At 44.5% G+C, this 17,730-nt stretch overlaps 1 protein-coding gene across 4 annotated transcripts in view; it reads left to right on the top strand.

The window, feature by feature from the left end:
* NEK6 (NIMA related kinase 6) overlaps positions 1–17,730 on the top strand; it is a 157,532-nt gene that overhangs the window by 91,132 nt on the left and 48,670 nt on the right. The gene's annotated exons all lie outside the window — the stretch shown is intronic.

Here is a 17,730-nt window from a genome sequence, read left to right as displayed (position 1 = left end):
GTCACCCCTCCCCCCCCCCCCCCCCATCACCTCCTCTTCTGGACAGGGCGTGGTCAGTGATGTAACACTTACGTTGGCCAATGGCATGCAGCTTTCATTGCCGATGCTAGCAGAGACTTTCCTTTATCATACATAGATTTCCCCATGTAGATTAAGCCGCATGGACATTAAAATAAACGTGACAGAGTGAACGAGAATAATGAATGATTTAATAGCAGCTAGTGGCTGAGGGCAGCTATGTTTTCTCTATACGTAGGATGATCATTATGAACCTAATGATAATAGGTAATAACCTAGGTGATAATAGGGACCAGATGTTGTAGTGCATTGCTGAATAACACTCCGTGACCTGCTTGGTGTACAGTACCTGGTTGCGTGTATTTGTGAAGTGTTGTAGGCTATACTATTCCTTTGTAATAAAACCCATATGGTTTAAATATAAGGTCTATTTTTTTGTTTTTGATTTGTGTTAAACTCCTTTCTTCCCATTTCCCTTCTCTATGTTCCATTGCTATACCTTCCTGCATGTTATCCTACGTGGTGAGATGTTTGCCCCCTACACGCATCCCCAAGAGCATGGGACTAGTTTTTTTTCCCCTTTTTTTTTTTTAATAATTTCTTTAAATGAATAATTTATTAATTTGTTTTGCAAATAGTAAATCGCTTGCTTAGTTGAAATGTAGGTACTTGTGTTATAGCACAGCACCCACTAAGCAAATAGCTTAGTGGACTATTCTTCGTAGTGAAATCGAATAATTTATTCACTGCTCTCTGTCAGTGAATAAATGAAAAAACTAGTATACGATCAAATACGATATATCGGATGGTATTGGATCTGTTAACTGCCACGCTTCGGGATGACGTGGATATTGGGGGGGGGGACCTAAATAAATGACATTATATGTCATTTAATTGTATACCACATTAAATGTCATTATAACAGTTAAAATCGGATCCGATATCGGATCCGATATATCGGATCCGATATATCGGATCAGATATCGGATCAGATATCGGATCCGATTTTTCATCTGAACCGATTTTTTGATCGTATACGAGTTTTTTTATGGTACTTGTTTCCTACAACGGCCACACCGATGTTGATCGGGTCGGTCGCATCGATCGCATCACATACAACCAAATCGCATGCGATGCGACTGACGCGATGGTCCCGATTTTTACATTGATTGAAATGTGAATAGGGTCCCTGGGACCCTTTTTTACATTGGATTCAATGTAAAAGTCTCCCCAGACCCCAATTTTAATCCCTTCAACGGCACCCCACGATTGACGCCAACCCCAAGCGTGGCGAGCGTAGCGAGGGGCGGCGGTACGTGTCCTCCGACCTTTTCATACCCCTACTATCCACGTTGGCGTGAATATAAAGTGTGGCGAGGGCAGCGAGCCACCGAGCCCGAAGCGTGGCGAGGGGACGCGTATAACTTCACAGGTATACGCGTCCCCTCGCGGGGCTCGCTGCGCTTGCCACGCTTCGGGCTCCGTGGCTCGCTGCGCTCGCCACACTTTATATTCTCAACTCCACGCCGACGTGGATTGTAGGGGTATGAAAAGGTTGGAGGACGCATACCGCCGCCCCCTCGCGGGCTCGCTACGCTCGCCGCGCTTCGGGTTGGCGTCAATTGTGGAGTGACGTTCACAATGGGGGGGGGGGGGGGGCATATACAATGAGAAATGGGCCATATTGGCCCATTTCCCATTTTTTCCCGATTGCAATGTTAAAAATATTTTAACATTGAACCCTATGGCAAAATCGGGTGCATCGCGTCGGTCGCGTCGCGTGCCATGTGAATGCACCCGACCGACGCGATGGTCCATCGGGGGTAATCGTGTACTTTAGGTTAAGGTACACGATTACCCCCGATTGTGGCCGTTCTAGGAAACAAGTACCTTTTTTATTTATTCACTGACAGAGAGCAGTGAATAAATTACATAGGAAAATCGTATCTTATCGCATCGCATGCCATACAATAATGGCATGCGATGCGATTTCACTACGTTACCGTACGTAGGGAAAGTGGGCGCCGTGCTAATACACAAGTATCGAAATTTATATGAAACGGAGCTCTAGCCCATGGTCGGTTTATCACATGCAGCGGTGCTTATTGTATCACAGCGCCCCTGATGCTAGGGAAGCAGTGAAAGGTACAGTCCATTATCCATAAGCCACAGAGTTGTAACTTTTACATCTGTATTTGTGCAGTGGCACTCGGCTAAGTGTTTATAGTTTTCCGTGCAGTATTTCATACAGGGGCCCTGTAGCCGTAGCCAAATATGCTTTTCTCAAAAATCACCTTTTTGTGCTGTTCTTTCTTTTTGGGCCACATTTATGTTCAGGTAAATGATATTCTTCTGCATGATTATGGGGGGTATGCAATCTGGGATCACGGCTGTCGATCCCTGCCGACAGCCGTGATCCTGGCCCGTTTGCGGTCAGATCGACCGCATACCGACAGGCGGGATTCAATGTCCCACCTGCCGATGGGCGCAGAGGGGGCATGGCTGTGAAAACAGCCGTGGATTGTCGATCTGCGGCCTGGATCCTGACAACCCATGGCCGTTATCGGCAGAACGGGCCCAACCGCTTCTGAAGTGGGGCCCGTTCTGCCGTGATCCCGCATCAATGCTGTCGCTAATGACAGCATTGAATAGGGAGCCGCCGCTATTTCCCACGTCGGAAATAGCGGCGGCACATTGCAAACCCCTCTATGTGTGTAGTTGACAAATCCCAAGGAGCCAGCCGCTGATATCCTGCATGCATCCCTAATGCGTACTTGCATTTTCCCTGCACACATATCCCAGCTGCAATGTGCACAGACGGCGATTGCATTGCGATTACGGATGCATTGAGAATTTAGTCAGAAGTGATTGACAGGAAGTGACTGTTTTGTGGGAGGTCACCAGTGATATAATATAGTACTACGGTATATAATAATATAAATGCAGCACGATCCGCCCATTTGTGTGAAACCCACATGCCCACAAAGTGTCTTTGGTTACTGGAGTAATGGCTGACGCTTACCCTTGTACGCACAGTGCGATGTGGACCAAGTTAGCCAGAATCGCACTGTGTATACACTGCAAACAAAAGCCATCTGCAGCATCGCCCGGCAAAATACACTGTGCAGGGAAGGCAATGCTATGCTGCACAGTGTCGTTTTTATTTGTCTTATGGTCAAATCGGTCATAGTCCAAATCACCCATGGCCTTAGTCAAAATCGACCATGGGCTTAGTCATAGTTGGCATAGTCACATTGGCCCGTGCCTGCACCGCATATAAACCCCTAAACAGATTGTAATGACAGTCTACTATTTTATATTATTCTACAATGGGTTTTAAGACCAGATCTCTCTTGCTTGTGGTTGTCGGAAACCTCACGTTACTGCCGGCTTCTAATGGGCACCACCACACCCCTATCACTATGCAGCCCTCGCCCCACTGACATAACTACTGTACACAAATCTACCTGCTTGTGTCCTCACATACTCATGTGCTGCTGGGGTGTGGATCATATTGTCCACCACACTTAGGTCAACAGTCATTAGGTCGACATTGTTGGGTCGACATGCAGGAAGGTCGACAGGGTTCTAGGTCGACAGGTGTCTAGGTCGACAGGGGACTAAGTCAACATGGTGTTAGGTCGACATGGGTTATGTCAACAGGTCGTGAGGTCGACATGGGTTTTTTCACTGTTTTTTTACCCGAATGTCGACATTGACACTGTATGAAGTCAACCGCAGCCCCTCGCATCCCTCGCTTCGCTTGCGATGCTTCAGGCACGGTTCCTCACTGCGCTCGGCACACTATTTTATTCTCCCACCACGCCCTAGTGGATGGTAGGGCATGAAATACCGCCTGTCGGCTCAAAAAACAGTGAAAAAAACCAACGTCGACCTTGCGACCTGTCGTCATAACCCATGTCGACCTAACGCTATGTCGACCTAAAACCATGTTGGCCTTGTCCCCTGTCGACCATCCTGCATGTCGACCCAAAGGTGTCGACCTAATGACTGTGACCGTATCCTGTGCTGCTGTGCAGCTTTCAGATATCTTTGCTATGGATTTATTTCATTGGCTCCAGATTTTATCCCCATTCTCTTGTAAAGTAGTCGCAGATGAAGTTTGATAACCGGTGCGCTAATCAGATATCACACAAACCTTGTATGTAGCAGCTGTTTACTCCTCTGGGATGATTGCTGGTATGGGACCAGTTCTTAGTCCTTTTGAATTAATTAATACTTAAATATTCCTTGATAATACTCGTTCATATAATGATTACATTTATACATATTTATTACATCCATTATCTATTTATATGCATGTCTACGAGACCAAGTTCATTTTGTTCCATTTGATTGCACCTAGTGTTCCAAACAATGGACCTTATTCTGGTTGACTCGCGATGCTGCAAATTCCTTGCGTGTCCACCAGACGTCGCCCGCAGTGCCGGCTGCCCCCCCCACCCTCACGCACCGCGATCCCCCCCGTGAATTGCCACATGGTTGCGAACTAATGATTTGCATAATCATCCATTCGGAGCCAGGGAGAAATCAATCGATGGTCGGCAACAAATTCTTTGTCCTGCGCTCGTAGAGCAAAGACACCTCCATGTGCGAGGACGTCTGGTGCCCACCCCCTGCACCCACAACACCGGATGATTACCATTGGAATGCCCGTGAAATGCTGGGTGTTCCCATGGGTGAACTATTCGCAGTCGGCAAAAATCGGACCCGTGCGAACACGCAGGGATCTGATGAATCCAGAATAAGGCCCAATATGTCTATTTATGTAGCATTGTACGTGTATGTCATGGTAAACTCTCTCTGTACATTACGTTGTGGCCCATTATGGTTTATACTGGACTTACTGTACTATATCGGTGGTAGTGCGCAGTAAAATAACGGGTGATTATACCGACAGGCCGAGATGGAATTTATTTGAAGGATTTATCAGGGGTTTATTTTTGCTCTCCCTGTTGAACCACATAAAAATAGAAAATGTAAATGAATAACCTGGACGACTCGTCAAGGGCAATACAATTTTAGGTCACAAGTACTGTATATGACTTTGTCATATGAATTTTTTTAATGAGATTTCAGCCAATTAATTGGGTGACTGGCTCTGTTTTATATGCACTGCTGGAGACGTTCTGCTGTGATAACTATTGTGCAGCAACGCAAGCTTCATCGTTTTTGAACAATACTTTTTGATACTTCAGATTTTCCGCAGACACGTGAAGATCCGCGGTTTATCCAGTTTTGGGTATTTAGCAGTTACAGCTCATTCAAGTCTATTGATGGGAAGGCATTTTGCTTATTCTTATACTGAATCCTGAGATTTCTCGGCAGGAAAATCCTGCTTTTTTGTTAACGTTTTGTCAGACCAAGTGCCCTTTTTCCCCAGATACAATAAATGTAAGGATTATAGGGCATGATACATAAAGAATAGTTAGTTGCCATGTTAAATATAAATGACTGCATCGTACTGATCTGTTAATTAAAATAAATTTTAATGGTGATTGTACCAATAACCATCCTCCTCCTCAAAGCAGCCAACCCGCGTAGCATGTAAAATACTGTACCATGATTGGTCACCTGCTCCCATAAAAATGCACATGTGCCGCTAGTAATTTACGCGCTACTATGGGGCAATGTATGGAGTGGACTTTACTTTTCTTGTCATGACAAAGAGTTACTATAAAGCACAGAATAACATCTCTGGATGGCAAAATGATTTTTGGGAAAGCAAATTGAGTGTGAGGCAGTAATCAGTAGGCAGGAGAGACCGCATGCAATTGTGGACAGACAAGAGAGTAAAGTGAGATGCAGTAAGGTCAGATATGTTAACAGGAGAGGAATGTGAGTTGGTTGGGTAGTTAAGATTGGATTGGGAAGAGGAGCGAGCCAGTGTGGGATGTGGTTAATCTATCAGTGGTCGGGATGCCAGCAGTCATCATCTCAGTGCCAGAATACCCTAATTGCTTTAAATGCCAATGCCAGAACCCCGACTGCCGGTATCTCGATGATAAGTTTTCCGAGGCGGGTTATGCCAATTTGGGGGGTGCGTTAGGTTGCGGGGGGAGAGGGTTAGGTTTCGGCACTAAGAAGGGAGAGTCAGGTTATGGGGAGGAGGGTTAGGCTGTGGGTAGGGGGTGTTAGGTTTAGGCACTAAGGGGGATAGTTAGGTTAAGCGGAGGAGGACGGTTAGGGGAATACAGGGAGAAGGTAATTATATGTCGGGTCTCGGCATCGGTACACCGCTGACGGTCTATCCCAACTTCCAGCCTACAAGTACTGTATGTAAGTGTAAGGTTTGTAGAAGAGGGAACACAGACTGTTAGCAGCATACACTTTCTGATTAAAATATCTGTCAGGCCAACAGACTAATTATGTGTCTATGACCTGGAAGTGGTTCTGCACATGTGCCAGATAATGCGCAAGCTGCGGGGGACGCTTGGGAGGATCAGATTGGATTCCTCTCATAGAAGACCGCAAAAGAAGGCCATAGGCTTCTGTTGGGTAATGCCATGTATATATTGTGTCCTATCAGGTACAAGCTCCAGCAAGTATAATTTGCTAAAACTAGCCGCATACGGGAAATCCGGGGCAGTACTCAGAAAATAGTGTTTATTGGCGTTGTAGCCTCATTTTAGCCTTAGTACATTCTGCCCACGTTGAAATTATGGAAACAATATTGATTGATTTCAGCATGTCAGGTAGGTGAAATCAGGGTAGCAAATATAGGATCTTTTGGATAGGATGGGGAATCCTACAAACCAATAATTACCTCTCGGTCTCACAGTGTTCAGTTATCCCCCAATCAACTGGTAACTGACACATCGGGCTGATAAATGATCAGTGTAGAATATATGTACAACTGTTAAGCCCACTCGGAGCTAATGCTTCCAAAGCTAGTAGATGTAGTTTCACTTTCCGCCAACAGATGGCAGTGTTTCAGAGTCACACAAACACTAGACATAGATGATGATTATGTTTATATTTTTTATGGGTGACTTGGGGTGAAGATATTATTAGGAAGCGTTTTGGCATATAGGGGCTTTATCACACCTGTTAGTCTCACTTTCACATAAACATTTCCTCCTTACCTCTTAGGGTTGAGATCGGTCGGTCTAAGCAACTAGGTCGTCAAGCATTGGGTCGACAGGCAGCAAGGTCGACATGGGTCTAGGTCGACAGGACATAAGGTCATCACAAGCATTAGGTCGACATGGGCGTTGTCGACAGTCAAAAGGTCGACATGGTTGTTTTTTACAGTTTTTTTTACCCGAATGTCGACACGGTCGACATGGACACAGTTGGGAGTGAACCGCAGCCCCTCCCAATGCTTCGGGCACGGTTCCTCGCTACGCTCGGCACACTATTTTATTCTCCCACCGCACCCTAGTGGATGGTAAGGCCTGTCGACACGCCGGCTCAAAAAAATAGTGAAAAACCCCATGTCAACCTAATGCTTCTTTCGACCTAATGACCTGTCAACCTTGACCCATGTCGGCCTAAACCCATGTCGACCTTGCTGCCTGTCGACCTAGTGGTGTCAACCCAGTGCTTGTCGACCTAGTTGCTGTAGACCCAATGACTGTATCCCACCATTGTAATACTAAAGGACAGTCATGATGAAGTATTACATACGCAGAACAGCGGATTGATGGTTTGTAATGCCCTCGGTGAATACCAGCCATCAGTAGCATCTGTCCCCTCTATCTTCCTTCCACATTGAGACACGAGTGATGCCACTGGGGATTTTATCCTGGTTGGTATTTTCCGCCCTCCCTTAGGATCATTGAATCAACCTTCAAGTTATTAATATTAGATTTAATGCTAACATGGATCTAAGAGTAACCGTCCCTGTGTCTGTGTCCAGCTTACATTAGTAAAAGGGGTAGACTCATTGATATTGATATTCGCCTCATAAATGTCTATACTGATTAACAAAAAGAAAATCAAGCCATTATTATTTCTTTCCTATACACAAACACAAACATACATCATCCCTGCACCGACACTCATCCAATAATATTTAAAAGATCAATGGGTGCCCTAACATCCATCAGCAGAATATACAGATTAAGTAGGTGTGGTTCTCCAATAGAATAAAAGAAGCTGACACAGGTAGGTGATCTATCAATGTTCTAATTGTAGAGCAATTTTTGTCAGAAAATTAAAAAATTAAATATATATGTATGTATGTATGTTTGTATGTATATGTGCCTGGACAGCTCCCCAATAATATGGTAATCTTGAGCCTACCTGCTTGCACTTACACCCAGGAACTAGAACCCCGGACTTTGGCCTGCAGTTCCACTTTTATGGTAGTTAAAAGGATAAGTTAAAAAAAACTAAACTTATTTTAACCCCTTCATGACAGAGCCTTTTAAGGTAATTTTTTTTTTTTTTTTCCTCCTTGCGTTCAAATAAGCGTAACTTTTTTAATTTTCCGGCTATATAGACACATGAGGGCTTTTTTTTTGCGGGACAAGTTGTACTTTTTAATGGTACCATTTACTATACCGTATAATATTCTGGGGAATCAGGAAATAATTCAATGTGGGGTAAAAAGAAAAAAAAACGCAATTCCACAATTTTGCGCTGGTTACGGTTTTTTTGGAGTTCATAGTTCGTTTAAAATGATGGGTTATCTTTATTCTATGGGTCGTTACGATTCCGGTGATACCAAACTTATATAGTTTTCGTTACGTTTTACGACTAAAAAAAAAAATAGAAAATGTTACGGTTTTTCGAATTTGCGTCGCGTCGCCATGTTCTGCGGCTTATAACTTTTTTATTTTTCCACCTACGGACCTGGGTGAGGGCTCATTTTTTGCGGGCTGAAGTGTACTTTTTAATTAATACCATTATGGGATATGGGCGACTTTCTGATCTCTTTTAGCTATTTTTTTTTGGGTAGACGATGCGACCAAAAAACGTAGTTTTGGCGTTGGGGATTATTTTCCGTTTACGCCTTTAACCGTGCGGGATAACTAATGTTATATTTTAATAGATCGGACTTTTAGGAACGCGGCGATACCAAATATGTTTATTTTATTTATTTTTTATTTATTTTTATTTAGGAAATGGGGAAAGGGGGGTGATTTGAACTTTTAATATTTTATTATTTTTTTTTTATTTTTAAACTTTATTTTTTTTTTTTTTTTACTTTTACTACAAGGCCCCCTAGTGTACTTGACCACTAGGGGGCGCGATCGCCTGTACTAGGTTCAGCCATAGAGCTCTATGGCTGAACGTAGTGATTTTATGCACTTCCTATTACATCCTGCCTGAGGCAGGATGTAATAGGTATGCATACACGGACAGCACAGGGGTCTACATTAGACCCCTGGCTACCATGGCAACCGATCGGCACCCTCCGATCGCGCTGCGGGGGGCCCCGATCGGCGCCGGAGGGGGGCGCCCCCCCTCCGATCAGCTATTTAAGCACTGCGGGCGCTTTGCCCGCGGTGCTTAAAGGGTTAAACGGCCACGATCGGCGAACTCGCCGCTCGTGGCCGTGAGAGCAGGGACCTGGCTGTAATATACAGCCATTACCTGCTCTCTATCAAGCCAGCTCACTCCGTGAGCTGGCTTGATTCCCCCTCAACGGACATATGACGTATATATACGTCATATGTCGTGAAGGGGTTAAGGGGGATATTCAATCTCCGGCGAGCACCTCCCATTGGGGAGATGCCCGCCGGGCCCTATTCAATGCTGTCTTCCCCGACAGCATTGATCAGGGTATCTCGGCAGAACGAGCCCGACATCACAAGCTGTCGTGCTCGTTCTGCCGAGAACGGGCAGAAAGTGACGAGCTGCCGGCTGCATCTCGCTCGCGGCCACGCCCCCTTCTCGCTCCCCGACCTTGAATCCCGCCTGCATGTTCTCGGTCAAGCTGACTGAGAACGGGACTGGGTCAGGGCGGTCGAGCAAGCTCGACTGCAGTAACCCTCACATTGAATACCCCCTTAATCTGTAAAAATAATTAAATAAAATATTCAGAATTTCCATTTCAGAAAAATGCTTTAGTAGATTAGAGTTTCCTGTTTCTGTCCCCCCAATAGCCCTAAGAACCTTATACTGCTGCAATCTATATTATATCTATACTAAACATGCTTTGGGGACACTATCGCTGGCTGTGGGAGCTTCTTAATTATGTTAAAGCCCAATCTCTGGTGATAATCTTCCTTTTCTATAGGTGTAGTACTTCTCTCCAGATGATAATTACCCCCCTAAGTACTATGTTATGTTATTAAGCCTACAGTATCTTCAGGCGCTCGCTAATACAGAATCTTACCTTCACAGTAATTACGTGATAAGGTTACAGATATTTTATTGGCTGCGTACCATATATTATTACAAACTATTGTACCCGTGTCCGTTTGGGGTCTGGATTTAAGATCTGTTCTTCCCGCTAAATTTATTCTGATAAAACCGCATGAGAATTTGTCCTATTTCACTTGTGTTTAATTTCTCCCAAGTCTTAGTGGTCTGTGTTTTGGTCTCTTTAGGATCCTCTGTGCGGGGGATGGGAAATTATATGAGCAGAATATATTGTTTTAATCAAGTAGAAGGATTGCTTGTTATAGCCTGACAAGTCATGAACATGTCGATGTCTGCACATCCCCTTCTCCCACTTAAGGCTGTACGAAAGCTCCATTACTTTAATTAGGTCTGATGGGTTGCGATAGCGAATGCTAATCTAGGTCATTGCATATGTAAATGTGCAGCTGTACTCTTGGAGCATGCCAAAGCATATCAGCTGAGGTGTCCAGTCATCACCAGGCATCAAACCCAGCATAGCGGCGATAACTGTATATGAGCAGCCCATCCCCAGGTCATTGGGCTCGCTAATAGTATCAGCAGTTTATATTGTCACAGTGTTCCGGAATTGGCCGGGGTTCTACTGGCCACCTACAGGCTCCTAGGACGCTCTACGGACTGTTCTATATATAACATTGATAGATAGATATATATTAATTATTGGCACAGCGCCTTCTAAGCTGCTGTTTATTCACCCAGAAGCTCGAAACCCATGCTGCTTAACCTTTCATTGCTTTACACCCTTATTCGGGGATACCAATGCCTTAATTAATTATATTTGGGGCAATTTACTAATTGCTGCAATAATGAGGCTTAACCGTTGGAGAATAAATTGGCTAATTGTCCACAGCAGCTTATTCCTTGGCGTACTTAAATTGGCATTATAGAGTCTGTATAAATACGGGTACAGCAGTGTCCTTTACTCTCCCCTGGAGAGGGGACTGACACAGTCCTCTGCAAAGGATTACCCCTCTGTAACGCCATCTGCCCAGCCGTATTATAAAATGCATTGGCGTATATTTGTTACAGATTCAAATATTTAAGAAACGCTCACTTAGGTGGGAAGACAGTAGCATTTTTTTAATAGTTGGGAGGGCACAATAGTTTTGCGGTAGGAGGATCATATTTGTACCCATAACTCTTTGTTTATAACATATTTATTTAAAAAAAATTCTCTGAAAACTCTAAGAAAAAAATAGACGGTTATGTGCAGTCTAATTTTAACCGCCCCCAAAATGCCTAATTTTACAGAAAGACTGATCCTCGCCCGCTGCAGATGAGGACAGGCATACACAAAGATGTGTACGTTCTCTTCGGTGCTTGCGCTATATATGCAAAATCAGGATGCTTGTTCTCATCCAGAGACATATATATAGGCGTGGAATGGGTTAAACATCCAAGGCTGTGTGTGTGACCCTTGGGAAGCATGTGACTCGGGGATCCAATAAGGTACCTGAGTTAGCTGAACATTAGGGCAGGAAAGGGAGGAGTCTTCTTCTCTTTTACTGCTGAATGTTCCCTCCCTCCCTTCGCTGGATGTTTAGTTTAGTTTAGTAGCCGTTCTTTCTTGGCCACCATTTATTTAAATTAGTTTAAACAGATCAAAATTAGATGAAATATTTCAAATCAGCTATCAGCATAGAAAAATAGCATAGAAAAATAGCATAGAAAAATAGACTACATCGAACTGTGTGTACACCCTATTGGAGTGCGATCTTTTCATGCAAAACTTTTTTTCTGTCTTTTATATTAAGATCGTCCACCCCATGCATCCTAATATCATCGTTTAGTTAGTTTGGCGCTGTTGCGTAACTGCGACTGGATCGTAAAGGGATGCTCTGAACATCCCGAATCACATCCACAGCAAGGTACCTAGAAGTCCGTCGCTGTGATCTCGCTGGCTACTAATCCGCATTCTTCTCAATACTGTATTTTTCTGTTATGAACACAAACCTGCAGACTAGGATGCTTCTCCTGCGTGTCAAATTCCTCTGGTAAAATACAAGATATCTTAGACAGCCCCCTAGTGATCAAACGTCACAACCACTGTACTGCACAGCGGGCTCTCTCTGTTATTAAGCAGCAGATACGCGTGGGTAGTAATGGAATCAAGCGGCTCAGGTTTAACCATTTCACGGTTTCATATTCAGCTTGTTTTACAAGTTCGGATATTTTAAAATATAATTTAGGTACAGACATGTCCTATACACCTAGCATCTATACAGCATATGGCCTGAGATGGCTTTCTCTTGCAATTTTATTGGCATCTCAGATTCGGCAGAACCTTTGCTGTACTAAAGACATGCGCAAACCCAATCGGACGTGGTCTGAATCGGACCCTTTATTTGTTTTCCCCATGTATATTGTGGCTAAAAGGCCTATATCCTACCTGATCGCTCACCTCCAAAGTTGCAGATGACTGTGAGTAGTTAGTAGCTGCCCAGACAGAAAGAGAACCGGCCGCAATCTGCGAATGGATTGCAGAAATATCGCCATTTGTTATGCAGTCGCAAAACCATATGCAATTCACAAACCATCTAATTATCTAGTGTTCCTTCTAGAAACTGGGGCGGGCAGGGCGCCGTTGTATGGGGGCATCGTCAAGGGGGCGGACCGGGCCCGCCGACGTCACTGTTCTGGGCGGTCCCGGGCCGCCGACGTCACAAAAGGGGTGTGCCCGGGCCGCGTCGTGATGAAAAGGGGCGGGCCAGCCCCCCGTCGTCAAGAAAAGGGGCGGGCCCGGCCGGCATTGTCATTGAAGGGGGCGGGCCCAGACGCACCGAAGGCTCTCCGCTGCCGGGGAAGCACCGGGCACCACTATATACTGCGGCGCCGGGCTTCCCCGGTATCACGATAAGAGGAGGAGGCAGGCTGTTTTAGCGGGGCGCTGCCAGAGGGGCAAGGCGCAGCGCCCTGCTAAAACAGCCTAGCGGGAACACTAATTATCTGTGTAAATGGGAGCAAGTCTGACCCTACCGGTCATGTGCGACATACAGGGTGATTAAGACTGGTGCTGACATCACAGACCCTCCCTTAAAGTAATTGTGCACGCCTGCATTTTTTCGGACACGACAAGACAACAGAAGGTTTCCACCCCCAAACGCTGGCTTCCTGTCAGTCAAACTGCAGGTGGATTGCGATTAGGAGCCATACGCTATTTCTGATACTGGGCTCGCGCACTTACGCTACAATCCTTACACATGTTCTGTCAGTCGATAATCGCTCAATCTGTAAATTCAGTAATCATCTGTGATTCAGACGCAAGGTTTTCAAACCAACCCCTGACTTGCTAAAACACACTTAAATTGTTTGCGATCGAAAGTCTAGAAATCACAACATTTATTTAGATCAGCCACAGAACGTTATTGTTGTGTCATAATCTTAATATTGTGATTCCTGGGATCAGTGTGGTCATTATGGTCATTGGGATACGGTCACTAGGTCGACACCACTAGGTCAATATGCCTGAAGGTCGACATGCAGGAAGGTCAACATGCAGGATGGTCGACATGGTTTAAGGTTGACAGGTTCATTTGGTCCACACCAGCATTAGGTCAACATGGGGTTTTTCACCTTTCTTTGAGCCGGCATTATTTCATGCCCTATCATCCACTAGGGCACGGTGGGGGAATAAAATAGTGCGCTGAGTGTAGCGAGGCACTGTGCCCGAAGCATGGCGAGCGGACGTGGCGCTACGTTTCAGTATTCATGTCGACTGTGTCGGAATTCGGGACAAAGAAAATTGCTTGTCGACCTAGTTGCTGCCTATCCAATTATCCATACGATTGTAATTTTGACTTTAAGACTAATAGGGGCGGAATGAGTTTTGTTGTCCTCTGATTTTTGGATTCTGAAGGGAAGTCCGTTACATCGTATTTAAAGTTCAAAAAAATATTCTGCATATATTCGCCTCATCCTCCTCCTGTGAGCGGTAATGGGCATGATAAAAATAGAATACCAGAGCAAGTGCTAATTTTTCTGCAGAGACCAGGGCATACAGCCTGGTTATTAGTGGCGCCGGGTGGTGGTGCCGCCAAATGGGCCTAGTATCAAGTAGTGTGAAGTCTTCCTCTGTAGTGAGTGATCTGTATCCCCACTGCGTTTGCCCTGGTTGGTCACTTGCAACAGGCTTGTGAAGAGGAGGAAAGCCTGGAGATATGTGACTACATTCATTAGCGGACTGTGACAGATCTGTGTGACATTGTGACATTTTATTCTTGGCTGGAGCTGCTAATTATCCATATTTATAATTGCGTGTGCCACTTTCAAAGATTACTCTAGTTTTTAATAGCCATTTAACCCTTTCACTTCACTTAAGGGGGCCTGAAATACAATGCAGGCTTAGGCGATGATAATGAAACTCAGGAAAAGTCTGGTCATCTCGGGCAGAAATGGTTTAAGGCATTCCCAGATCTCATTATAAAAAGCCATATGTATGCCGGCTATCACTTTGTATCAGCGTGCATTCATGATTGACATATACCTGCATTTTAATGAAAAGGTTATATTAATTAAATTATATTTTTTTATTATTGTTTATTTTACTTGTATTTTTTACTATTCACTTGTTACTTTTTAAAAATGCTTTTGAGCTTTTGTTTGTCAGTGGCATCAGGCTGGATCACGTGATCATAATAATGACATCACTGTATTTCAGGGTACTAGCGCAGAAGCGGCTTCCGCAGTGCAGTTCATGCTATGAATCCTAGGGATATTTGCCAATTCACATCCAATACTACGTGGCAGTATTCAATGAGAAAAATTTTCTGTGTTTTACGGCGAGTTTGTGCTTTTCTCGCATTGGACGGAGACTTTTGCTCTCAAAAAGCAAGCAACCCTATTCAACGTGCACTTATCGCCGTCTTTCTAAGTGATTTTCGCTGTGTCTCTCCGTGTAGCAATTCTCCATCTTTTCACGGAGAAGTGGAATATGAACTTTTACAATAAAAGGTTTTTTGTTTTAATTTTGGTGTAAAAAAATCAGGAATTTTATTCTGTGAAGGGGCATGCTATTTTTATTCATGTGCTTATAGCACATGAATATATATTTAATTTAAAAAAAAAAATTTATTTTTTTACACAGAGCAGCCAGCAGGGGGCCGGGAGCCGAGCCGCTCATTAGATATTCATATATTCACTGCACCCGATCATTACATATGCACGATCGGGTGCAGTGAATACCCGGCCCCCTGTTGGCTCTCCCGGGGGGGCTGCCTTGCTCCCAGGGAGCCCACCTCCCCCCACATACGTTCTGGGGCAGGCAGGGAGACTTCCATCTCCCTGCCTGCCACCGTCCTCAGGCTCCCTGCAGCGTTACCTCATACGCTGGATTGGCTGAGACACGCCGCGAGGGGCGGCAAGTATCAGTCACATTGAATACTATCTAAAGTGCCGTGGCGGAGAATCTCCAAACATGGAGAATCTCCGCAAAAACACGGCGAGTGAAAAAAAAACCGCTCGCCATGCACTGAGAATAATCACATTGAATACTGCCCTTAAACTTCAAACAATGACTGTGTATGCTATCATTGTATTGAGACACATATCACCGCATTTGTCTATTTAATATAAAATAGGGAGAAGTATTCAGACGTATATCGACATGCTCAGAATGTCAGCAGATGACATGTAGACGTCCATAGTGTTGGCACTACCATAATGCAATAAAATCTTTAATAGTTGACTAACACCATAGTTGGTTTGAGTAATCTCCTTTACCGCTAAACCTATTAAACAGCTGGATATCTTACAATGCGGTACTAATGTAATAAGCATAATCTAAAGAACTAAAAAACAAGCTTTCAGGCCAGGAAAGGCATTTGCAAGATATTGATCATACCAAGACTAATGTTTCTCTACTGCTTCTAGTAAAACGCAAATATAGTAAAACCAAATGTAAAAATGCATCTGGAAGTTTCTTATTTTGGTACTTATGAGTTATCTGGGCGCCCGATTTTTTGATTGTATGCCTTAAGTTAAGGCATACAATCAGATGCGATGCGATGCGATATCGCATCGCATCGCATGCGACCATCGGATGCGATGACCCGATTTTTCCATAGGAATCAATGTTAAAATTGACAGAGTCCATTTTAACATGGAATTCAATGGGAAAAAGGGGTCCTCTTCATACCCCTACTATCCAAGTGGGCATGGAGTTGGATATAAACCTGTGGCGAGCGTAGCGAGCCACCGAGCCCGAAGCGTGGCGAGCGAAGCGAGGGGACGGTATTCTATGTCCCCTCGCGGGGCTCGCTACGCTCGCCACGCTTCAGGCTTGGTGGCTCGCTACGCTCGCCACAGGTTTATATCCAACTCCATGCCCACTTGGATAGTAGGGGTATGAAAAGGACCCCTTTTTCCCTTTGAATTCCATGTTAAAATGGACTCAGTCCATTTTAACATTGATTCCTATGGAAAAATCGGGTCATCGCATCGCATCGCATCCGATGGTCGCATGCGATGCGATGCGCCCGATCCGACCCGATTTAGAAATCGGGCGCCCGGATAACTCATAAGTACCCTTATTTTTACTATGCTGAGAGTCCTGGTCTTAACTGCTCTAAGGCTGCTACTCTATGGGGGGAATTCAGTTGGATGCAGTCATTTTCTATACTGGGAAACGGGTGGTAGACTTGGGTTTTAATACTGAGAATTATTAGTTTACAGCCCTTTTTCCTCTTGTGGTAATTTACCCATTAAAGGGTGGTAACCCATAGATTCCGGGGTAAGTTCCCAGAGCTAAGGGATACTACGATTGGAGCACCCAAAAACGTCTGTTAAGTGCAGCATGGATTGAAACACTGCAGTAGATCAATTGGTCCACGGAAATTAACCGCTACTAATTACATATGATCCTAAATGTAGAAATATTGCCGATTTATTTATTCACCTGGCCACACAAATCTCTCTTCTTATGGAATTAAATCATTAGCTGCCACCCCCTGCCCAGATTCCAGATTAAAGGGCCGATGGTATCTAGGCAGACAGTACATCAAAAGGTGCTTATCGCCATTATCCGGATACCCCCCTTTTCATTCTTCACAAAAAATTTTATCCTTACCCAATTCCCTTATTCTGTCTTATAACCAAGAAACATAATGTTAGCTGTCAGCTGTGAAACTACCAGGGTTGGAAGAAGGGGCGAGGAAGGAGGCAATGAGCTGGGACAAGCAGGACTGATTGTAAATGATTAAATATTCTTGGGTCAAATCCTAGGCCAACAATAAAGTATGAACCCATGGCTCCCAGAGCTTGCAAAACAAGGTTTGACATCGGCCCAAAATCGCATGTGTGTGACATTTTATCCGATCCGATGCTCATCGGACCGAATCAGGAAGCCGGACGTGCAGCATGTACAATGATGTCCGACCTCTG

The sequence above is a fragment of the Crinia signifera genome, chromosome 9 (assembly GCF_055691185.1).
Source record: "Crinia signifera chromosome 9, ASM5569118v1, whole genome shotgun sequence".
NCBI classification, from domain to species: Eukaryota; Metazoa; Chordata; class Amphibia; order Anura; family Myobatrachidae; genus Crinia; species Crinia signifera.
This window is presented reverse-complemented; position numbering and strand designations above follow the sequence as displayed.